Here is a 25,366-nt window from a genome sequence, read left to right as displayed (position 1 = left end):
GTGTTGCATTTACGTTATCCTTTATATAGACACTGTTATGAAAACTATGGATCGAGAAGGATAGTTTCACAGGATATTAATTGCTCTTTTTTCTCTCTCGGAAACTATGTCTAGAAACTGGGCCATAAATCAAGCAAATTCTTTCACTGAATTTTTTTCTAAAGCAAATTCTTTCACGGTGCACTAGTGTTCCTCTCGACGGCAGTGCCGCAGCAACTCTATCCAGTAGCGTGTACTACCTAGTAGCCTTTCGTCGTTTGGCCAAACTGAGTTAATTGAGCAGCCCGCCACTCAAAATACTGCTCAACAAAGCCACGAGATATGTCAGCAAAAAAAAAACAAGGACACAAGATAGTCCTGTGGTAAGGACAGTCCCAAGTCCTAACTCCAAGGGCGTCTCTTTGCTGACCTGAAAGAGAGAGAATGCATGAGAGAAAAGTCTATCTTTTCATTCCGTGCTAGTCTCGCTCAGAAATCGAGACCATTTGTGGGCCCAGCTCATCCTCTCCCTCTCTTCTCCATCTTGCTTCTTCCCTTAAAACCGCGGCAGAGGAGGAGACTCGCGGAGCGGACGAACTTTGGCGGCGTGACACGGGGCAGACACCGACGGCCCATGGTGGGGGAAGGTCTCCGGCGATGCGACACACGGTGCAGTTGGGGACGGTCTTTGGTGGCGTGGTGGGAGCGGACTATGGCGGTGCCGTGGGGCCAAATCTCCGCTCGGTGGGGGAAGACGACGACGACACTCGTACGGCGACGGTGGGGGAGGACTCCGGCGGCGCTATACCTGTGTGCGGCGGGACGACTAATGCCAGACCCACGCGCGGCAGATGCAGAGGAGCACGGTAGTGGCGTACTCTGACGGCGCGGGTGGAGGCTGGCCGACGGCATGCGGCAGGGACAGAGGGCGTTGTGCTGTCCATGATGAAGACGGACTGACGGAGAAGCAAGATGCATCGACTCGAGGGAGAAAAAAAGGAGACAGAATGAAGGAGGAGGTGGAATAAAAAAACACTTACAGGTGGATCCTACGCATGACATGGCAGTTACATGGCACATATAAGCTCTGTTGTCTCATACTGTTTAGGATGCCATAAGACCATGATTGTTTCTATGATATCAAGTACTCTGCCACATAAATACGGTTCCAACCCTAAATTATTATAGTTGTTAATTTGTTATGGCATTAAATATCCTGCCACGTAAGCAAACATCCGTGGTACTTGATTTAACGAAGAAAGATAACAAATTTGGAGACGTAATTTCTCAGGTGAAAAACGGTATCGGCTCAACGTCCGAAGAAACGAGTGGATATGCGTCGTGGTTTGCATCCATGGGACGTCGTGCCCGCGCCACTGCTCGTCACTGCCGTCGTCACATGTACCCGAAGCCACATCGCTGGCCGCTTGCCTCGCCGCCTCCGCGGCTGCGCGTCGCTCGCGCCCGGACACGCTCGCCGTGAGCGCACACGCCCAACTGCCCTCGCGGCCTCACCGTCTACTCGCCGGCACCTTTGTCGCACGTGTGCCGCAGCCCACGTCGTGGTAAGATGAGCAGCTACTGAGTGGAATAAATAATGCCGCATCTAGCGCAATGAAGCGGTGGTAGGCACGTGGCCCCGTTTAGTTGGCTGAAACTTAATTCAAACTGGTTGGTTATGGGAGAGAAATACTGTAACGGTCAAAAAAATGCACAGTAATTTATGAGAGAAACAGCCGACTGGTTTGAAAAAATCAGACCAGCGAACAGCGCCATGATGATGTGAGCACGAGGCCGTCGTCAAGGTCGATGGCAAACACCAACAGGAAACTTGTATGCATGATTAGAAAACGATAAAAGCTGACTGGATTGGACTGTTGCATCATCCGTGAGTCTCCGGCCACGCTCGTCGTCTGCTCGCGGCCTCCCTCATTGTCTGGGCTCGTCACGAACACCATCTTGTGCCCGGCTAACCGCGCTCGGGTCCTCCGCATCGTGCTTGCGCACCGCCCGCCACGCACCTGGCAACCGGCCCGGGCGCCTGGCCAGCCACGCTCACGCCACAATCGTTCCCATGTTTACCTACATGAGTTGACATCGTCGTTTGCTTTCATGCTTACCTACATGAGTTGGTAGTTTTCTCTGATTTGGAATACACTTGCATTGCTTTTTGTACTACATATCTGACTTCTGCTATGTTCTCTTGTCTTGCCTCCAAAGTGTCACGAAAACACCCTTTCAAAAAGAAGTGTCACGAAAGAAAGATATCTAGAGAGGTATGGCGACAATCATCGACCCCGGGAAGAAGCAGGAGATAGCCCTTTCGCTGTGTTCCCATTCCCTTCCCCTTGTCCGAAAAAGAATAAAAATCTCACTTTCCCATCAGCTATCCTGAATTAATTGGATTTATAAAAGTAATATTAATATTTAAAGTTTATTATAAAATATATCTTATAATTAATCTATTGATAATAATTAAATATCATAAGAGAAATTTTATGGTGTTTAAAAAACTAGAGTCATCCACTTAAATAGATCTATGGTTATGTTATGGACATAAATCTAAATTATATGGACCAGGAACTAATTCTAAATTATCACTATACCACAACACCATATCACCGTCAGACATCTGACACTAAAGATAACTCACAGACAATCTGACGCTAATTCTCCATTTAGAGATTAATTGTATGTCGCTATAGGTAATCATCTTTAATGTCGAACTATCTGTCGCTGAAAATAGGTATAGCATCAATCCGATTGTCGCTAAAAAAGGGCCCCACCTTGCTCACGCGCCCACTTACATTGAGCTCGCGCGCCCACTTGCATTTGGCATTGGCGCCCGGTTTTCAACTTTGGCGCCTGTCTTTTAGCATTGGCGCGTGTAGGAATAGAAAAGGCAGTGAAAAAAAATAAAAAAAACGCAAAACCACCAAGACCTAAATCCTCCATACGTGGCCGGCACCCCACCCCATCGCAGCAGTACGCGCCGCCCACGCTCGCACGAGACAGATCCGCCGCTCCCACCCCATTCCGTCGCTCCCAGCTCAGGTTCGGCGCCCGCCGCCCGCCGCCCGCCGCCACTCAGCCCACCCGGCCGCCACCGCTCCTCCGGTATCCCGGCGCGCCAGCCGCCGCTGCCCAAGTCCGCCGCCCCCCCCCCCCCCCGCCCGACGCGCCACCTGCCCCAGATCTGTTGTCGCCCAACCCCTCCAACGCATGGCACCCCGAGTGCGGCCTGTCCTGGCGAGCGGCCCCTCTCGGCGCGTCGCGCCACTGGCCACCGCTTACCCCAAATCTGGTGCCGGCACCGCCTCCCATGCGCACGGTGTCTCGGACGCGGCCAGTGCCGGCAAGCGGGCCCACTTTTGAAGCCGGCAACGGCGGATCTGGAGGAGCCCGCCACCACGCCCCTTCCATGTCCGCCACTACCCATTCACCGGCCCTACGCCTCCTCTGGGCCGACCGGACTAGAAGAAGGGGAGGAGAGCCGCGAGGGAAGACCACCTGCGCCACCGCCTTTACCGCCGATGAGCTACGTCTCTGACTGCTTCCTCCTTAGGTCGTGGCTTAGGCCTTTCTCCTGGTCGAGATCTCTTGTGATTTGCCTTGTTTGTCGTATCAAGACCTTTGCTGTTAGAAGCCGAAGCACTTTTCACATTTCATGTTCTGACTAGTTTGTTGTACTATTTGGTGGTGTGCTAATTGACACAGTTGCAGTATCAGGACGTGACTCACCATGCTGACTCGAAGCATTCTTAACTTACCTACCGTTGTTCCCCCTATTTGCATATCTCATCATACTAATTTTCTTCCTGACTTGCAGTTCGACACTCGGCTATCTGTATTCGGAATGGACCTGATCTGAACTAATCCTAGGTATATGCATGTATGTGCAAAATGGATCTCCTTGTTATGGTCTTTTCTGCAGGATGTGGATTGAATTTTGTTAATATATCTGTCTATGAAATTTGGTCAAAGTTAGAGAAGCAACTGTGTACTCAATCTGTGCAAAAACAAATTGGTTAGTTATCCACCATCTATTCCATCACCAAAGCTCGCATTTTTGTTTCATGCTTAGATCTTTTATTATATTAATTTCTTTCAATAACTATACCAAGGAATGATCTGATATGCCCAATGAACTTGGATATAGCTAGTAATGAATATATGGAAATTTTCATTATATTGTCTAACAGAAAATCAAAATGCTTGTTTAATCTATATCACTGCTTATTTGTTTGGAAATTTAAGGTTACATTTGAATATGTCGTCTTATCTGACATTAGGGCCCTCTCTTCTCTATATTGAACTTTGCCAATCCATTTCATACAGGATCTGCATTTATGTCCATATAGGATCTGCATTTGTGTCGCATGTGCTGACAACCAGGTCAGTGAGGAATATATGATATACAAAATTCAGTGATTTTTGTTCTAGACCAAATAAACCTGTACAATGGTTATGATGACAAGAATTGTTTCTTATTTGTTCTTTTAACATGTTTCTGCTTATCGCAAATCTAGCATTAGGCTGATGCTCTGTACAATTTAAATTGATAGATACTTAGTTGAAATATGAGCTGCATGCTTATGTATATCTATAGTACCGTGATAGCATCAAAGAAAATTCACAAGCAGCTGCTCAGATTTCATGTTGTCCGGCTCAAGGTATGCAATCTTCTTTAGTTTTGGTTTTTAATTCCATTTTTGTTATCCCAATTTAATTAATCCTCCGTATATACTTTGTTATCACAATTTAGGTGATGGATACGATGCATCTTGATGTTCGACCCATCAGGCATTGCAAGTTAAGGTATTGCTTCCTATCTTTATCTGTATGCATCACTTCAAGTTAATTGAATAGCCTGAAATAAAATTATAGACACATGATACTATTGCTGAACAAAAACCTTCATGCATTGTTTTTTTAATCCACATGTTGTCCTAGGTAATGGAATCTGAACTTGATCATGCCTGTGAATCATATATTTAGTTACTAGTGACAGTAAGCAAAGAAGTGGAATAACCATGGCTAATTTAGTTACTGGTGACACTAAGCAAAGAACTTGAATTGCAGAACTCAACTATTCGTGTTAGATTGATTTTTGCTGCAGGATTGTTAACCTGTTTATATGATTTGAACCTATTTATTTTTATATGATATATGAAATGAACCTGTGCTTTTTCATCTCTGCTCCACCATCCTTGATGGGCTACATGTTCCTAAATTAGCTTCCTCCAACAATCCAGCATCCAATCGATCATCTGTCCAATTTCCCAAGCTCAAAGGATAAAGGTACATTATTTCCATGAACTTTGTCTAATAACATTGCACTTGCAGACTTGTATGCACAGTAGGTGTTAGAACTTGTGATACTCAATACTCATATGTAGATTCTTTTAGTGCTCATCAGTTATGACTTTAGAATGTTTAGTTACTCACATTTCTAGGTTAGTAGGCAGTGCTATGCTAGAATTATTTGCTCTTATGTGATGTTTTGGATTTATGGTAATGCTGCCAAATTCCTCATCAGACCATCTGTTATACATGTGATGTTTTGGAATTATGGTAATACTTGAGAGTTATACATGCACATATGCTAGCTGAACATTTTGTCCATTGCAACTCACTGTATGTAAATTGCATTCTTATTAGGTAGATTGGGGAGGAGGCGAGTAGACACTCAACTTAGGTGAACACACACTGAACTTGAGCTGATAGCTTCTCTATATTGCATACAAGTGTACATATATTTAGTGAAATTTGCAACTGGATGTTACTTCTTTCATGTGGTGTCAGCTAGTAGTGATATATATAACAACCCCAACTAGATCGTTGATTTATTGATATGTAGTAGCTGCTGCAGCTATCAATTCTCTATTTTTAGTTTGAGTATGTAACCTGAGTTTTCAGCATGTATGAAAACTGTTTGTTTTTTAGCATTAGTTCCATGTAAGAACTTCTTGTCATCTAATTAATCTACCAGAACAATTGTTAGTGGACAGAAAATTCTGCCAAGTATTTGCGCATGATTTAAAATGGTATTCTTCATGTGCTTTGCCCTTTTTATATATAAATACTAGCACTAATTCTCAAATCTCAACTAGTATGTCTTAGTTGGAGTCTAGCACTCTAGCTTGAAGGATGGCAGCTTAGATGGCTGGGCTCTTGATTCTTATACTGTTTGTGCCAATCTGGTTCATGGACTTATCATTGTTGCTTATAAACTCTTTGTTTCATCTTATGTTTTAAAAGGAATGGCAACTGGGAAGACATTCTTGTCCCTTCTTATGATCATTATGTTTTGGAGGATGTTCTTATTGTCTCTAGAGGAAATAGATGAGATGGTGAGCTTATCTATGTGAGTTGTTGTAAAGTTTTGGTCAAATTTGTGAAGATGCACGTATGTTTGTTGAAGTTGAATCTTAGTTGTGTAATGACATTTGTATTATTGTGGATAATTGTTGATGGATTAATTTTTATTTTTTTAACCATTTAAAATTGTCTTGTTGGACTGTCTGTCGCTAAAACCATATGTACCATCGCACAGTCCGTCGTTAAAAAGTAGCAATGGGCTATCTGTCGCTATAAATATTCGAGGCAACAGATTATCTATCGCTAAAAGTGTTGTCTGACGCTAAAGATTTTTAGCGACAGGACTTATAGCGTCTGTAGAAGTCTGTCGTTGTAAGTTTTTAGCGTTAGATTGTCTGTCGCTGTAGCCGCTTTTAGCGTCAGATCGTCCATCGCTAATCTCGGTGTTGTGGTGTGGTGTATATTCAAAGGGTAGATTAGTACTTTTGCGTCTGCTCCTTACTTATATGTCCATGTGCGTTCTCTCCTTCTCTCATGTCTCCTGCAGTTCCCTCCCTCTCCGAGCGTGGGCTAGCAGGGAAAAGGTCGAGGACAATGCGAACACGCTGGTGGAGGCGTTGACCACTGACGATCTACGTGAAAATGTCCTCGTCGTGGGCATCACAGGCACTGTCGCGCCGGTGGGATCAGGAAGACCACAATCACCAAGTCACCAAGAGGGACTTCCATGACCAGCGCGTGCACGGCGAGTTCGACCTTACGAGCTGTTTAGGTGTGCCAATGGAAACGCAAGCGTAAATGAAATTAACCTGCGAACGTTACAGGCGGGATTGAATTTGAACTAGCTGGCGAATGAAATTGTTTACGTTTGCGTTACCATACGAGAAACCAAACAGCTCGTTAGGGTCTGGGTCGGCCATCGACGGCGCCGGAAGTGGCCACCACCACCAACACGACGTCACACCGGACAGGTCATCGCTCGAGCCCACGGGCCACGCTAGAGTCAAAGGGTAGCGATACAACAACAACACCCAAAATATAAGACCCATTCAACGCTTGGGTAGCGATACAGTCAAAAGGTTCAATACCCATTCGATATTCTCTCCAACGACAGGAACCAAAAGAGAATCCTTTCTGCAAATGGGTTTCCAGAAGAGAGGATACTCATATTTGGGTTGTGCCTCTCGGACAATCTAAAATGGGTCTCCCGTATAGGTACTCTATTGGAGGCTAATTTTAGGTCTCATACTACCCATTTTAAGTTTGGGTGTCATATAAATCACCTATTGAAGACAGTCTTAAAAAACAAGGTCCTCATGGTGTTGGACGACATGTGGAGCGACGTGGCCTAGAAGGAGGTGCTCCCGAATGCATTCAGGGCCGGTGCTCGTGGTGGCAGAAGAGTGCTCATCATGATGAGTAAAGAGACGGTTGCCCGGCCCAAATTTTTTACAATTTAGCCCTTTTTTGAAAGTTTCTCACAAATAGACCCCTAGTAGAAAGAATTCAGAAAATGGACCCTTAGCTCGATGACATTGGTGCTGGCGCCGAGGTAGGCGCCAACATCTCTGGCACCGAGCACCTGGGCATGGTAGATGACATGGCAGGGAGCTCGACGCCAGTCACTCGGGCACCGAGCTCGGCGCCAAGATCTACGACGCCGAACTTGGCACGAGCTCCCTACATTTAACCCCGGCCCAACCTTCTTGCCCGAGCGTTCTTCCTCTTCTTTCTCCTTCCTCTCGGGTTTTTCTCTCTCCACTTTATCCTACCTTATGAATCGGCATATTGGACCTTGAAAACCTTGATTTGATCCATAGACCTTCGAGCGCATGGTATCCTTGCTCCCCTCCTAGTTTTTTTGCATCGATTTGGTATATATTAGTCGGATTTTTCAATATAAGAATTGTCATCACTTAGGGTTTCATTGTATCCCTTAATATATATATTATACAACCGTTGGATGATGCCAAGGCGTGGAAAAAGCTAGCAAACCTAGGCGCATGTAGTTATGTTATGGGTTCATTGTTGTGCATCAAATGGAAAACCCTAGGTTTAGGGTTAATGTTAACTGCTTTCGTTTCTTAGAACAAAATTGGTTGTATTGTAGTTATGGTTCTCATTGATATTTATTTGTGATGTTTTGATTTATGTTTGTTAAATTACATCCGTTTTGTTAGATGCAAGAAATGTTTCGGGAGGAGTTTTGGTGAAAACAGGGGTCGTCCTCGAGAATTATACCCCGACGCGTCTAGCAAAGATGCCCCCGTCCCTCCTGACCTCCCTGTCCCTATCTATGACTGTGGTTTCCCAGCCCATGTTTTTCAATCGAAACATCCGGACACAGCGGCGCGTTGCTTCTACACATGCAGTCGTTTTAATGTAAGAAATTGTTTCCACTATCCTTTTTCTTTATTTGTGTAAGTATGCTACTAATATTTTGTTGGAATCTCGTTGTGTAGGACCATGAGAGGTGCTTTTTCTTTCAGTGGATCGACGGTGCAGACAAGTTTGATCCTAGGTACCTCCTTTTCAATGATTGGTTTAGAGGGAGACATCCACGTGAGCACTTCAAGCGGTGGGTTCCACCCCCTAACCCTCCGCCAATGATGGCTAAGGAGAAGCACCTAGCCATAGTTAGATGACTTGAGGAACCTCCTCTGTGCGATTGCGGAGATCGAGCTATGATAAACCCTGAGAATACATTAGAATTTGTGTGTCCAAACAAGCATGAAGTAAGTGCAAAGTGTATGTGTTCAAATCTTGAGCTATATGTGTTCATGTACTAATGTCTCATTATTTAGGTGTTTTCAATGGTGAAGTGTCATTTCAAGGAATGGTTGTATGGTCCTAAGAACCAATGGCCAGAAGAACCGCGGAGGGTTAAGGAAAATAAGAAAGAAAGGGTAATCTACAAAGCACCTTCTGTCATGTGCGAATGTGGTGTTAAATCCAACTATGTCCTAGTCTCTTCGGAGCTTGGAATAGGCCATTATTGTGGCCATATGATTGAGTATGATGAGGTTCATTATTTTTGTGGTAAACATGGAATCGTATTTTGTTTCTTTTGCTAAGACATATATGATATAATATTTTTTTGAACAGAGCACTAGAAAATGCAGATGGGAATGTTATGATGGTCAAGCTCTGTTCTTGGATGAACTGAAGAAGAGGCAACTAATTGCATGGAAGAGGGGATATGGACCTAACTACGTCAACCTATTCATTAAACATCACAAAGAAAAGATGTGTGAGTTTGCTAGACAGCGCGGTATTTGTAACCCGATCGATGTTGGGCTTAACAAATGAGGATTGGAGAGGCAGATGACGTTAGAGGAGGAGAGGACAAGGAATGAGGCAAGGGAGGAGACAAGAGTACAGATGTAGGTCTTGAATGAGCATGTTGCACATTATGTGCTAGTGAGTGCTTGAAAGCTATTTTTTTGTTGCCTGATTTTAAATGTAATATAATTGCAGTTGCTAATTGATTGCATTTTATACATGAAGGGATTGGTTGCAGCGAGGAACATGCCGCAGAGGTGGCTCATGCAAGGTATGAGGAGAAGAAGTTAGATGAGCATAGATCGCGAGCTGGTCGCACCATTCAATCACCGATTGTGTTGTCTGATGAGGGGGACAAGGATGAGGACGATACTGGCAGACTAAGTGAGCTCATTGCTCTAGCAGAGGCGGGCATTGCAGACGTAGGAGGCTGAGGATGACACTGGTAGACTGAACGAGCTCATCGCTCTAGCAGAGATGTGCATGCAGGCGAAGGAGGCTAAGGATGACACTGGCAGACCGAGCGGGCTCATCACTCTAGCAGAGGCGGGCTTACAGGCGGAGGAGGATGAAGACACATTCTTCACTTAGGCCGCAGTGGCCGCAGATGAAGTAGAGGCCTCTTACTACAGGCGACAGGTAGGTTAGAGCAACGTAGGTGATCCTAGCCACAGCAACAGAGTTGTGGTAGAGGACTAGTACTCGGATGATGAGTTGCTTACTCAGTACATTTCAGACTGAGGATTTGAAAGTGCATTTGCCCCTATGTCTACTATTGGCACGTACTTCTAGTATTAATATGTTGTGTAATATGGCATAGTATTGAACTTTTCATTATGTGGTTGTTTTCATTATTTATGATCTTAATATTCCGCATAATGATACGGACGTATTGAAATGTGAACACTTGCTAAAAAAAACCTAACGACGTACGGCATTATATAAATCAACACATGAAACACATAAAATGGCATGTGAATACATGTATCGAACCTGAGTATAGAGTTTCCTTCGATTAAACCTAACATGCCTTAGATAATTAAACCAAACAACAAACACATAGATGTGGTATGTGAAAAGATAAAATCATCCTAGTAGTGTGGCCACATAGCAAATTGTGTTGCACCTTCTCCATAGTAGCCTCCCGTTGTTGTTGTTGTTGGTGGTGGGGGTGATGGGGGAGGCCCCTTGTTGTTGTGGTTAGGGCAGGTGCAATATGGATCATTGCAGAGTGCCTCCTATGAATCGGCACCATTGTTGTTGTCGTCCTGTCCATCGTCCTTGTAACTGCTGCTAACTTCCCTTTCTAGATCGAAGATACGGTCCTGTAGGCAGTAGATGTACTCCGCATGTGGATAAATAGGTTGAGGATCGAACCCATCTACTGAACCCACAGTTTTCTTCGGCCAAGGAAGACTACAATAAGTATGTCATGTAAGTTATATACAAGAGAAACATATTGAAGAAACAAAAAGTAATAGCAATTACCCATGCTTATGGGCATTTGAAGAAACGACGACCTCCATCTATTCCCTCGGTGAACATCTACACTAGGCAGTCCTCACCATGCATGCATTTTGGCTACTCTTCTTTCCTTTCATCGTATCCTCTTAGTGGTCCCTCTTTGGTGAAATCACTTTTGCTCTCAACTAGGAATCTCTCATAAAGAGTTTCCTTAAAGAAATCGAGACCAAGAGGACCCTCCCACCCCTAGGTAGTTCCCTTCCCCTTTCCTCTCCCTCTAGATGACCCCCCAGACATTGGTACTGCAACAAAAGAAAATGCTGAGGAGTGTTCTTCTTCCTTGTTGTGTGTGTGAATGAGAGGGAGTGAGAGGTTATTTATAGGTTGAGAGGAGGAATAGAGGCCTATCAGTGTGCCATGTCAGCGATCCATGTGCCTCTTCACCTAAGCCCTTAGATCAAACAATAATAAGATGGATGGTGGAGATAGAGTTGAGTTGTGCTTCCTTGCATGCCAGTACTATGTCAGTGATGTGATAAATCGCTGTTGTTCCTGTATCTAAAAAGTCTATTTTTATTATATGAAAAGCATAGAATCATTCACTGTTGCTTGGTAACCCTAGATTCATCTATAAAGCGTATGTACGATACGTTTGGATTATACACTTTTTAATAAATTTATAGTTAATTTGTATACTATATTTGTGCCTTTTTAGCAGTATAGTATGATTATTGTTTCACGGAAAAAAATTCACAAGAGTTTACCTTGTTTTAGGAGCATCCATAGTTACAAACAGAGACATCATTATATATTCCAAACATTTAATCATCCAAGGAGCAAAACGCAACCACAACGAACATCACAACCAACATAATATGTCCTGCGCAGTCCAAATAGTCCATAATGTCCATACAGTCCCAAATAGTTACAGAAAAGTAAATACAAAATCCATAATAGTGCATACTAACAACTACCACATCTCTCACTGCCTCCTACTCTTGCCCTTACCCTTATGACCGAGAGCGCTCATACCTAGAGTGTAAGGGTCACGTGGACAGCATCACCTAGTGCCTAGAGGCTGTGTAGGATGAGTCGAGGGAGCGTCATGGAGCTGAGAGGGGCCAAGCTCCTCGTGCCTCTTGTCCATGTCATCGTCATCGTCTTCCTCGTCCTCGTCCCTATCCCCTGTAGCTGCTTGACTAGAGGAACCCAAGCCTCCTCTGCCTATGGAAGGAACGTACATGTCTTGCATCGTGTCTGTCCTGCAACCACAATGACCAGCCGCACGGCGTAGACGACGTGACAACCTCTGTTGTACAAAACTATGTTAACTAAAAGAATCTAACATATTATTGATATGTTTGAAAGAATATATTTAATCTTACGTCCAGGAAGCCAAGTATGTAGTCATCATTGACTCTCGTCCGAACGCGCTCGATCTCTTCAACTGAGCATTTGAGTGTATTGCCCTACAACAAAGTTCTCAGTAATAATACTTCTAAACAGATAGCAATAGGTTTTGTTTTCTTTTGTACAAGAATCTAACGTATTATAAGGGTGATACGCCTCGAAGGTTGCACTAACTACAATAGATAACTCCTAATGTCGGTCCAAGAACACCTAATGTATTGTTATGCAACTTAACGTACAAAAATAAGGCAATTGGCTTGCCACTCTATCCAAGATCGGTCCTGCCTCCACCTGCCTTCCTACATGAGTCGACTGGTCATACGTCGTGTCTTCATCGTCGGAGGACTCGATGTCGGTGTAGTCAGCTTTGGTCCACTGTAGCCTCAGCCTACAACGTGTCACACATTGGTACCAAGCTTGGTACCACCTGAACTCATGGTTCATGTGTGGCTTGTTGTTGTCGTCCACGTTGTCATGCATCTCCTCCCATTCCTCAATGAAGGACTGGTGGTGCCTCTTCCAGTCAAAAATCTTCTTGTTCCTCTAATGATCCAACCTGCACGTATGTCATCGTTACTTGAATCCATGTACATGTCACCATATTAATAGAAATGGACCATCATCATAAGACATTTGAAATATCAAAACACTTACTTGTGTAAGTCAACCCCAGTCGAGAACAGAGCCAGTAGGCCAAAGCTGTCTCACTCCAAATTAGCGTGCAACCCTATCTGGCAGATGGTACTCGATAGCATAGAAGCAGATTAGAGGGCACCTCATCCTATAGAAGTCATCGTCGGCCCCACAAACGTTGCTCAGCTGAAAAGGAAGTGCGTCCTCTCCACCGTACGGCTCCCACTCCACCTACAACATGTCCAAACAAGATGTTAGATGGTATACTAATCCGTTTCAAACCAGCATGGGAAATAAAATTTACTTACACTAGACGCCGTCAGTGTGTCTAGCTCATTGGTGAACTCAATGTATGCCTGGTCCCAAAGGTACACCCACGTCGGCTACCATCTTAGAGGCTGACCTTGGAACCACTCACGATGATCTAGAACCTCAGGACGACCAACTGGAAGACGAGCCCACATCCACAGCTATAACAGGTACACGCATCCACCAAGTGATGGGTTTGACAAAGACCGACAACACCCCTTGCACAGCTGCCGGTATAGAAAACACAAGACTGTAGAGCCCTAGCTATAGTGACCCGCCTAGTCCCAGTCACCGAGGCAGTGGATCCACATCCAGGACACACTATCACCCGAGGTGTCAGGGAAGAGAACGCAGGCAAATAGGTGTAGGATCCACGCCCTGTGGTAGTACCCAACTGTCTCCTCATCTGCCTCCTCGGGGGCACTGTGCGCACTCTTCCCGTAGCCAGGAGATGGGAACTCCAGAAGTGCAAGCCACTTGCTCGCCAAGCTCACGCCCAAGGAAGGCCTCCACTCGTGCTCTCTAGCCCTCTGACCTGCACTGCCCAGTGACTGAGTTGCTGTGAATCCTTATGCCTAGCATCTTCTGACAGTCTTGAAGCATGACTGTCATCTCCCTGAAAGGTAGGTGAAAGCTGTGAGTCTCCGGCCGCCACCTATATTTAAGACAAAGCAATATTAATTGTCAAAAAGTCAATCGCATGAACAAATAGCCATGAATGGAGGCAATGATTCAATTTAATACCTATCAACCAACACAGTTATGGCCGCTGAGTTGAACTTGGGCAACCCACGACGAACCTAAAAAGAGATGACATCTAGACTAGCTCTTTGCAGGAAAGGAGTGTACCTGTCCTCGTACCGCATGTCCAAGAACCCACTGTGGGTTCTAGGATGAAGGAGCGGAAGGTCCTGCATCGAATAAAACATAGTCTCCTGTTACTTCACGAACACATGTGCGTTCACCAAATTTTGAACAAAACTTATAGATTATTACCTGTCCCAGCGCTATGAGATGTCCTTGGTGGGTCGCCTCGTACGTCGGGTCGAGGAGGTGGAATTGCTCCATCCCACAAAAAAAGTGAATGAATTAGAATTTCAATATACAATGAAACATGAACTTACAAATGTATAAGTAATTGACACAAATACAAGCACAAAAAGCGACATGCATAATTAATTAAATGAAGACGACAAATATAAAATAATAAAATGAACCAATAGTCGCACCTCACTAATCTGCCAATGGCAACTTCGTGAATTGTGGCCAAGTCTACCGCACTTGCCGCACTCATACTGCTCGGGGTTAGTAACAAATAGAGTTCCTCTCCCACGCCTCGTTCTTCCGGGTATCTGATCTATAACCATCCTGTGCCTCGTCCTCTGCCTTGATCCATGCTTGTTCCAATGGTAAGCTGGATCCGCAATGTACTTCGGCCCATCATATGGAGGCACTCTCTAGGGTCCCAGAAAGGCACGAAGCGGGGGCTCCATGTGTGCACAAGCGTGTCGACACTAAACTCGTGAGGTATCCTCTCGATATTATAGTTGTGATGCCTAGCTGCTGCCACCAAATGAGAACATAGAAAGTGGTACTGTCTTGGTTTACCACAATGTGCACTTGAAATCTTGGAGGACAACCACATGTATCCTCGACTCTCGGACCTCGTCGTCGGACGTTGTATCATCCCTATGCTCGACCTGATAAGTCCCTGTGGCGTGGTCAAAGCATGCAACTTCATGTGTGCCAGCCCTTTCTCTTGCCTTCTCTAGGTGTGCCTTTGGTTTCAGAGCCCATATCTCTCCATCACTCCGCAACTGCAATGCATGGGCGTGTCTATCGTTGAACCATGCAACAAACTTATAAAAGGTGAATTGAACGATTGCATTCATGGGCATACCACGTATCCCCAATAGCAACTTATTGAATGACTTTGCCATGTTGCTGCACTGAAACTCATACCTCCATCCATCAGTGTCATGAGCTCTTGTCCATTTCTCCAAATCCCTCATCAAACCTGTGAGCCATTGTATGCCTTCTGCATTTGATGCGGTTCTGACCTGCTCCAACTTTTCCTTAAAGTACTTGTCCTCAAGCTGTCGAGCAGCCTCCTAGAACAGATCAAAGTTACCCTTGTCACCATCCTTCCGGAGTAGATTCTTGGCAAGGTGTCCGAGTACACCAATGATGGTGCAAAGGTGCATACCCCTCTATCTGCTCTCGCACGACATTAAGTATGCCCTAATGCCTATCAGATATGAGGCCAACCTCCCTTCCATGCCCAACCACGTGTATCCGGACTAGCCTCAAGAACCATCCCCAACTATCATTGTTCTCCTTCTCAACCAAAGCAAATGCCAAAGGAACCAACTTGTTGTTCACGTCACATGATATGGCTATAAGAAGTGTGCCCTGGTATTTGTCAATCAAGAACGTACCATCAATGGAGAAGATGGGATGACAGTGCCTAAAGGCCTCGACATACTAAGGGAAGCACCAGAAGGCACGGAAGAATATCTGCCTCCCATCCTTCCATGCATTCGGTTTTGGGATGTACTCATAATGCATGCCTGCATTCACTGCTTTGATTGCATTGAAAAGAACTAGCAGCTGCTCATACCCATCCTCCCAGTCCCCATATATCATCTTCCACGCTCGCTGCTTAGCTCTTCATGCTTTACCATAAGTTATCACATATCCTCCATACAATGCCTTAATGGTCCTGATAATTGTCCTCACCTTCATGTTGGGTTCTTCCTACAAAATTCTCATCAACCGCTTGGTAATGAGGGTAGATGTCAACTGCTGATGCCTCAGTGTCAGCTCATGGTCAGTACAATTGTGTGGCCCGACAACTTTTGTGATCTTCTATTTTTCGGTTACCTGTTGCTTCCTTGCATAAACCCTCCATGGGCAGCGTTCCTTGTCACACATAACTGTGTAATGACGCTCCGCATATGAATGCAATACTCTGTAAGGCCTCTTTCATATCACTTCAAAAGCCTATAATCACCTCTTCAAAGTAGGGAGGTCATTGAACACCCTCTCATTCTCAATTACCATGTTAGGACTGGCCTCAGGAGCTTCTAGGAGCTCATCATCACGTCCTTCTGCAAACGTCTGATCGGAATGAGTAAGATCGCTGAACTCATCAACTCTAGGATCACGGTGGCCAGGAAAGATACGCCTCATCATCTCAACATCACTCTCCGTTAGCTCTCCAACAGGGCGATCATCATCAGAATCAAGAGCCCTAGCCATCTCATATGGCTCCAAATCATGAATAATTTCAACACTATTGGAGCCACGGAATCTATCTCCAATGTGCACTTGTGCAGCAACAGGGGGCACATCCACATTCTCAGGAATGTCTCCTGCAACATCAGTACAAAAATGAGAAAAGAATGAAAGAAATAGATGTAAGGAACGAGGTAAGCTCCCAAAAACCGTGCGGTTAAGACACTTACTCGGATGATTCTGTGTCAAAGGGATCTCATAAGGAGGATCTGCCACGGAAACATGAGTCTGACAACCATCTACAAATACCGCATTGGGGGCAGATTGAGCATCGGGAACCATAAGTGCAATCTGCACATGCAGGTAAGGTTTCGGAATGGGAGGGTCGATGTGTGCCTAATGATCCATTGCTGGGGTAAACCCATGAGGGATAGGATCAACTAACACCCGACGCACAACCATGTCCAAACTTTGTAGCTGGCTCTTCATAGCCGATCTCACATAGTTCTCCCACTGATCCACACAACCAATTGAGATCATTCGCCTAAAGATGTTCAGAGGAGAACCTAAGTGCAGTACACCATCAACTACAATGCCATCATCTCCAAGGCAATGCAGCTCCTCCTGAGCCTTTGCAACCATCTCACTAAATGAAAGCCTATCATTGAATAGCACAGGCACGCTTTGCATATCAAGAAACTCAACATATCCATAGCAATCGCTTTCAACGGTGCCTCCATGATATATGGTCACTAGGTTATCCATCTAGTTCAAACACGTAATGAAACACATGTTCTTTAGTCAAAATTAGACTGATAGATAGTACCTAACAAGTACTTTCTAGCTACAAACTAAGTAATCAAGATAATAATTACGTATATATATATATATATATGTATAGTGTACTCACTAAATAGCTAGATCATATATAGTTAACTAATATGTAACTACATATCTAAGTAGCTATCTAACTATATCTATGAACCTATGTATCTATGTTACTATCTATCTACATATATATCTCACTAGATCACTAACTAAATCAACTACCTTAGTCATCACATTAACTAGTAAATAACAAATACCAACTGAGTAGGTATATTGCATATTCATAATTTTTACCTTTCCAACGACTGCTCCGCGAATGTCGACGGAGTCGCAGCAGACGATGGGCTTGGGTCAGGCCGACGATCCGGACCGGCGGTGGCACGGCCGGGCCACTGTAGGTGGCGGGGTCGGCGGTGGTGCGGCCGACTGACAGCGGTGGCGCGCGACGGGCGCGGGATGCCCGGCGCTCCGCGCGGCGAGTCCAGCACGACGAGCGCGGGAGGCACGCCGGCGCTGGATGGCAGCAAGGCGGGGCGAGGCCGGCGGTGGAGGCGGCGCGGCGCGGCACGGGGGGCGGCACAGCCAAGGGACGCGCGCCGTCCGCTGGGCGAGCGGCGCGGGGCGGCCTTGGGGCGCGCGCGAGGCCGCGGTGGCGGGCGCGACGCGGGCGAGGGCAGAGTTCGTGGTGATTCCATTCGTGTTCGTGGTGACTGGTTAGAGTTAAGGTGCAGTACATGATTGGCTGATTGCATTCTTATTCTTGTACGGATGAAATACTTGCCGTGTAGTTTCTTTTCAAAAAAAAATATTTACCTTATGTGCTTGCGTGTACAGATGGAATGCTCAGATGTGGGTCAATTGGACCTAAAGTATATGCATTATATATTAGGATTTAATGCTTTTGAATCGGTAACTACCGACGGTTGATTACCGGCTCAATACTACTTCTTCGAAAACGGTTGGAAGAGGACAAAATAGTTTTCACTTTCGTTTTCGATTATTTTTATCGTCGTGTTCATTTTTTCGATTACCGCTACCGTTTCCGTTTAGGCTTTCATCCCACATGCATACACCACCTTGCTGGTTGCTGCGTCCATTTTGTGACGGAAGTACAGCCGATGCATACACCTTGTGCTGGTTACTGCGTCCATTTTTTTTTGTTACGGAAGTAGTACAGCAGACGGGCCTGTTCTGTTCTGCCACCTTTGTATCTCGATGAAAATTCTTGACCCACGTCATCCTCGGATTTATTGATGACTGTGTAAAGGCCCCGCTGCAGAATGCAGCCTCTCTATCTCCATCAGAAATTCCAGGACCGGCGAGGCGAGTGCATTCGATCAGCGAACGCCAGCTGAACCGGAAAAGACTGCGACGTGCCGGCCGCAATAATGTCTTGTGAGACAGCTGCCGCGACACGTCAGATGCAGCAGGCCGGCTTCGGTTGGAGCGCCGGCCGCCGGGTCATTCAGAGCGGCGGTGCCGGCCGGGCAGTCGCCGTTTCGTTCGCTGGCTCCCCTCTTGGCCGGGAAGCACGTTAAACCGCCGTACTCACTCCAACCGGGCACGATGAAGCGTCGCGCTGCCGATCATTCGAGGCTGGTACTGGCAGGACCTTCACTCTGATTTGATGAGGCGAAGAGGCGGAGGACGGGCGGCCCCGGTGGGCAGGTCGCCAGGTCGTTCATCACAGGTTCAGGATGGGGACGGGACGCCGGACACGGCGCGGTGTTTATGGGTCTGTAATGCTGTAGCAGCGTGGCGCGCCATACTGTCTCGTCCGTCCCGTGACTCTCTTGTACAAATGTACAGTATACCTCCTAAAAAAATACATAAAAAAATAAAAAAATTTCTCTATAATCTATACTCTCCGTATACACAAAACAACTATAGATTTATACACGTCAAACTAACTTAACTTTGACCGAGTTTATAAGAAATAATATTAAAATTTATGTCTCCAACTAAATTTACTATAAAAATATTTCATAATTAATTTAAGGAAATTTAGTGTTTCTAGCTCAATTGTAGACTGCAATGGTGGTTTTGCCACTACTTTTTAAACTTTGTGATTTTGCCTTCGTCATTTTATTTTGTGGCACCGTTAGATATGAATGTATTAAATGACCTAAAAAAGAAAACAAAATATGCCCACACGAAAAAGACAAGATTAGAGCTTCCTTCCTAGAGCTCTCACCCAAGCGATCTCTCAAACGCGTGGGCACCAGCTAGGGTTTGAGTGGCGGCGAGCACAAGCGGCACGCGGGCGGCACCAGAGCTAGGCACGGCATGGACGACGCACTAGAGGCGGGCGCGTCCGGGCACCAAGCGCGGCATGGTGTGGCGCCGTGGGTCTCTAGGCATGGCATGACCGAGAGCTAGACGGCGCGTGACCAGCCCCCAGGTGCGGCGCGACTGAGTCCCAGGCCGCGTGTGCAGCGGGCGCGACCGGCCTACAGGTGCAGGGCGCCGGCACCAACGTGTGGCGCACGACCGGCGTTAGACTTCATCATCGATTCCACGTACACCGTGTTTGGGTTCCATATCTCCGAGCTCATCTCGTCGATAGACTTCAGGACTGCTCAATCAGTGAGGGTTGCAATCTCGATAGCTGGTACCTCGAGAAGGAGCTTTAACAATCAGTAGTGTTAATTTGTGTTTATATGGGTTTTCAACTGAAATACAGATGAAATTTTTCTAAAATTTGACGAGTTTTGCACTGGCTGAATTGTCTTATCGATATTAAATTTGTCAAACTATTAGTCTGAAAATAGAGGTAAAAACAAAAATAGCAAAATAAAATAGGACAAAATCATATGGGCAAACTTGTCCTTTTACCCAAAAGCTAACACTGTTAAAGGGCTTCACGGAATAGGGGTAAACTCTCCCTTTTTTTTGAAATCGCAGGAGTAAAATCACAAAGTTTAAAAAAATAAGGACAAAATCATCATTTGACATGAAAACAGGGGCATAAACGCTTAAGCCCCTTAATTTAACGGTACTTATTTTGTATTACAAATGTTAGTGATTTTTATATAACTTTGATCAAACTTCAAATTATTTGATTTCTCCAAAAGTGAGAATTATATTCTCTTGTGAACACATGAAGTACATCTTAGAGCAAATCCAATAATAAAAGCCAAGTATTGGGCTATAAGTCAAATTGTAAGAGCCAAACTATATAATAGTTGCCCGCAAAAACATTTTATTATTAATTTGACCAATGTGTAGCCTTCTCTTTTCTAATCACCCTCAAATTTACTTGATGTCTAGGTCTAACACTGCATAGGCTCCCGCTTTTCTCTCTCTTCTTTCTCATGTCCTCCACATAGATCAACCAAAATAACTAATAATTTGGCTATGAAACTAATATTTTATTTGCTTTTATGACACAAGTTATTAAGAAACTTTTTTTAGCAACACCACCCTCTTTATTCAGCTACGAGGATTGTACATATTACAAACACCATCTGGTGGATTCAAAAAAACATACATGTCGCCCTAACTCGGCATGGATTGAGCTACGAGCTATCCTATGAGCATCTGTATTTGAGTCCCTATGCTCATGTACAAACTCGACGCTTCTAAAAGCTGTCTTCCTCGCATTGATCTCCCGGATAACCTATCCATAATTCCAAAGTCACCTTGTTGGATACTCTTCACGACATTCAGACAGTCACTAGCTAACCTGACACTGTCAGCTCGTAGGCCTGAAGCGAGAGCCATCCCTTCTCCACATGCAATGGATTCCATCACCTCCGGGTCAACAATTCCCGGAAGGAATAGCATCGAGGCTCCCATAAATCGGCCATCCTCATATCTTGCTACTGCTATCGCTGAAGCTGTAGATGTGTTCTTGGATAAAGTTGCATCGACATTGATTTTAACAACACCTGAGGGGGGTGCAATCCTTGCCGGCCTACTCTGGTGCACCCGAGGTTGAGGCTGCCGCACTTGCTTCCTCTCCCCTAGCTCCAACATAAGCTTGTCCACAAAATTATGCGTCGATAGAGAGCTTTGGTAAACATCCTCATGGATCGCCTTCCGCCGTGCAAACCAAATAGCCCACAATGTGATCGCCACTCTAGCGATATCTTCCTGTGGTAGGATTTCCGCCATGATCGCCAACCAAGACTTAGCGTCATTCTCCAGAATTTCACTCAAGAGCTCCACTGTCTCTTCCTTCTCCAATGCCCAAATGCATCTCCCCATGTTACATTCTAGCAAACAGTGTCTCTGCGAGTCCTCCATCCCATAGAAAAAGTAGGCGCTGCCTTGTGCCATCTTCCTATGGTGAAGCACGTCTCCGGTCGGCAACGAGTGCTTCGCTAATCGCCAAAAAAATATTGACCTTTGAGGGGACTCTCACCTTCCACAGCGACATCCATTCCTTCAAATCAGTCCGGTGATCCGACCGGCCTGCAATATTTTGCATGTCTGCTTCATGCTGCTCCCGTCGATGGACCAACATATGATACGCCGAGTGTACCGAGAAGCTGCCCCGTTTGTCAAAGTGCCACGCCCAGAAGTCCTCTTGTCTTCTTGTACAGATAGGTATGTTGGCAATCGTCATCGTGCCAAGAGGGGTGAGAACTCCTCCAGCATGTCATATTTCCATGCCACCTTAGCCTGATTAATTAGTTCACTAACTATCTGAGGAGAGTTTGGTTTATCTAGCCTGATGGGATGGTGCAAGCTCTCCAAAGGTAGCCAATTTGTCGTCCAAATTGTCGTCGTTTCTCCCGTGCCTATTCTTCTTATCAATCCCTCCTTCAGCACCTCGCATCCATCGACGATCGAATGCCAAATGCGTGACGGGGAGGAACTAAGATTAGCATCCAGAAAATCACACCCTCCTATGTAGTAGATAACTTTAAGAATTCTAGCACTCAAGGATGCTGGCTCTGTAATATTCTCCAAGCTTGCTTAGCCAGCAAAGCTAGATTGTACGGCTCCATGTCTCGAAAGCCTAGGCCACCGATAGATTTATGCTTGATCATTTGGTCCTAGGCTACCTAGTATGGTTTCCTCTTGCCATCTCTACAACCCCAGCAAAAATTTCTCATCAAGCTAGTCAAATGCTCGCAAAGCCCCTTTGGCAGTCTGAAACAAGACATAGAATAGGTGGGAACCACTTGAGCCACTGCTTTAATCAAGATCTCTTTGCCGCCTACAGACAAGCACTGCTCCATCCACCCCTCAACCTTGCTCCAACCCCGATCCTTCAAATATTTCAAGGCACCATTGGAAGCAGTCGCAACATCTAAAGGCATACCAAGACATTTCTCACTCAAAGCATCATTATTAACCTCCAGCTCACTCTTGATGATATCATGACATTGCTGCTTGGCGCCCTTGGCGAAATGTATGGAGGATTTCTCCATATTGATCCTTTGGCCCGACGCTGAACAATACGATTGTAGGACCGCCTTGATCAACAAAGCATTCTCCCGATTTGCTCAAAAAAACAGCAGGTTGTCATATGCGAAGAGGAGGTGACTCACCATCAGAGCCGACGGTGCTACCGTAATACCTTTGAGTTCTGATGACTGAATTCTTGGTTTTAATAGGCATAAAAGGCCCTCTGCTGCTAGAAGGAACAAGTAGGGAGAAATCGGGTCTCCTTGTCGTATGCCGCGACTCGGTCTGAAACTCTCTAGCTTATCACCATTAAATAGAACTAAAAATGAAACCGAATGGACAAACCTCATAATTGTGTCAACCCAACGATGATGGAAGCCCAACCGGCGCATTATGGCATCGAGATACACCCATTCGACTCTACATATGCCTTCTTCATGTCCAACTTTAAAGCACAACATCTTAGATCAGTCGCTTGTTTCCGCTTCATAAAATGTAAGCACTCATAAGCAGAAGTAATATTGTCTGTAATGAGTCGGCCTAGAACAAATCCGGATTGCTCCTCTAAAATAATTTCTGACAAGAAAATCTTCAACCTATTCACCATCACCTTGGATGCAATTTTGTAAATAACATTGCATAGGTTTATTGGTGAAAGCTGCCCAATTTCCTCTGGGCTAGCCACTTTGGGGATCAAAACGATTAGAGTCTCATTGATGCCCATTGGCTCCTCGCCATTAAGAAGTTCCAATACCATGGCTGTGACTTCCTTCCCACAAAGCTCCCAATGTCGCTGAAGAAAGTGCACCGGAAAACCATCGGGACCTAGTGCCTTTGTCGAAAACATTTGGAATAAAGCATCCTTGACCTCCCCCTTCTTGTAGGGATCAAGTAGAATCCTGTTCATGTCAGCTGTTACCTTCACTGGAACAGTAGAGAGCACCTCTTCCATATTGTCTGTACCCTTAGAAGCAAACAAGTTGCTATAAAAATTGGTGACAATCGTACAGAGCTCAAGATCAACCTCAGTAAACTGTCTATCTGGTTTTCTTAGCTGAGAGATTTTGTTTCTACTCCTTCTCTGGCTCGCCCTTAGATGGAAGAACCGGGTGTTCTTGTCATCAGTTGTCAGCCACATAACTCGAGACCTTTGCCCCCACATAATTTCTTCACGGTGGTTAAGCTCTTGAATTCGTTCAACCAGCTTAAGTTTCAGCTGGGAAGGGCCCAACCGTCCTATATCCGACTTCATATCGTCTAGCCTCTTATTTAGATTTTGCAGCTCATGTTGCACTTGGTCAAAGGTTGTGCGCTCCCAAATAGACAAATGCTCGGACACGCCTTTCAGCTTCTCCTGCAGTTCGCTTAAAGATTTTGCCTCGCCTTCCCGCTGCCAAGACTCCGCTAGCATGCCTAAAAATTTCGGGTGTGTCTCCCACATTTGTTCATATCTGAAGTGTTTCCCCTGCTGTCTCCTATGAATCACCGATCTCCACTCCAGGAGAATCGACCCATGATCAAAACCTGCCGTTGGCAAGTGTTTAACTTTTGCACATGAAAACCTGCTGCACCAGTCCACTGTTGCCAGACCGTGGTCTAGGCGGACACGACAGTAAGATCCTCCCACTACCTTCTTTTCAAAAGTCCAACTAACCAAGGTCATTGAGGCCACATACGTCAACCATCTCTCAGAACCCCTCAATCTGAGCTCTGCTCCTTTCTTGAACGCCCACGTGCTCCGATTGATGTAAAACCCCATTAAAATCACCATTGCAAACCCACAACAGTGAAGATGACTTAATGAACTTAAGCAAGCTCCATGTCTTATGTCGCTCGCTTAACTGTGCCTCCCCATACACACATGTTAACCTCCAGGGCTCCTTATCGCCCTCTGTAAGAATAACATCAATGTGATACTATAAGAATGATAACAGTTTCACTCGCATATTATTATTCCAAATAATACCCAGGCCGCCACTACGGCCTGTACTGCTTACAGCAAAAGCATGATCAAAACCTAGAGTGTTCTTCAAATTCTCCACCCGCGTCTTGTGCACTTGAGTTTCTTGCACATAGAGCACTTGAAAGGTACTAATGGCTAGATGGGGGGTGAATAGCCTATTAAAATTTCTACAACAACACTTAACAAATTGGTTAGACAATTATGAGGCGAAGCAAGTGTTGCGCTAGCCTACTAAAATTACAAGCCACCTACCACAATTCTAGTTTATATAGTTTCTATTCATACAATAGCTATGTCACTACACTAAGTTAGTGTGCTCTCAAATGTTAACTAAAGAGCCACACTAACCAAACTAACAAGCTCTCACAACTAGCTACACTAAAGAGCATGACAACTAGTTTGCAGTAATGTAAAGAGAGTGAGCAAGATGGTTATACCACCGTGTTAAGGAAGGAACCAATCAATCACAATAATGAATACCAATGAAGACCAATCACCTTGGAATCAAATGATGACACAATAATTTTTTTACCGAGGTTCACTTGCTTGTCGGCAAGCTAGTCCTCGTTGTGGTGATTCACT

General features: G+C 45.2%; 1 long non-coding RNA gene across 2 annotated transcripts; it reads left to right on the top strand.

The window, feature by feature from the left end:
• Positions 1-3,058: 3,058 nt before the first annotated feature.
• On the top strand, positions 3,059-6,443 carry LOC136494437 (uncharacterized). Of its 2 annotated transcripts, none has more exons than XR_010768602.1 (6): positions 3,059-3,861; positions 4,545-4,652; positions 4,745-4,797; positions 5,217-5,280; positions 5,641-5,677; positions 6,241-6,443. It is a non-coding gene; the product is annotated as an uncharacterized lncRNA (long non-coding RNA). The 2 variants fall into 2 exon arrangements; XR_010768601.1 differs by having other exon boundaries at positions 3,059-3,871.
• The last annotated feature ends 18,923 nt before the right edge of the window (positions 6,444-25,366 follow it).

This window comes from Miscanthus floridulus, chromosome 11, assembly GCF_019320115.1.
Source record: "Miscanthus floridulus cultivar M001 chromosome 11, ASM1932011v1, whole genome shotgun sequence".
NCBI classification, from domain to species: Eukaryota; Viridiplantae; Streptophyta; class Magnoliopsida; order Poales; family Poaceae; genus Miscanthus; species Miscanthus floridulus.
This window is presented reverse-complemented; position numbering and strand designations above follow the sequence as displayed.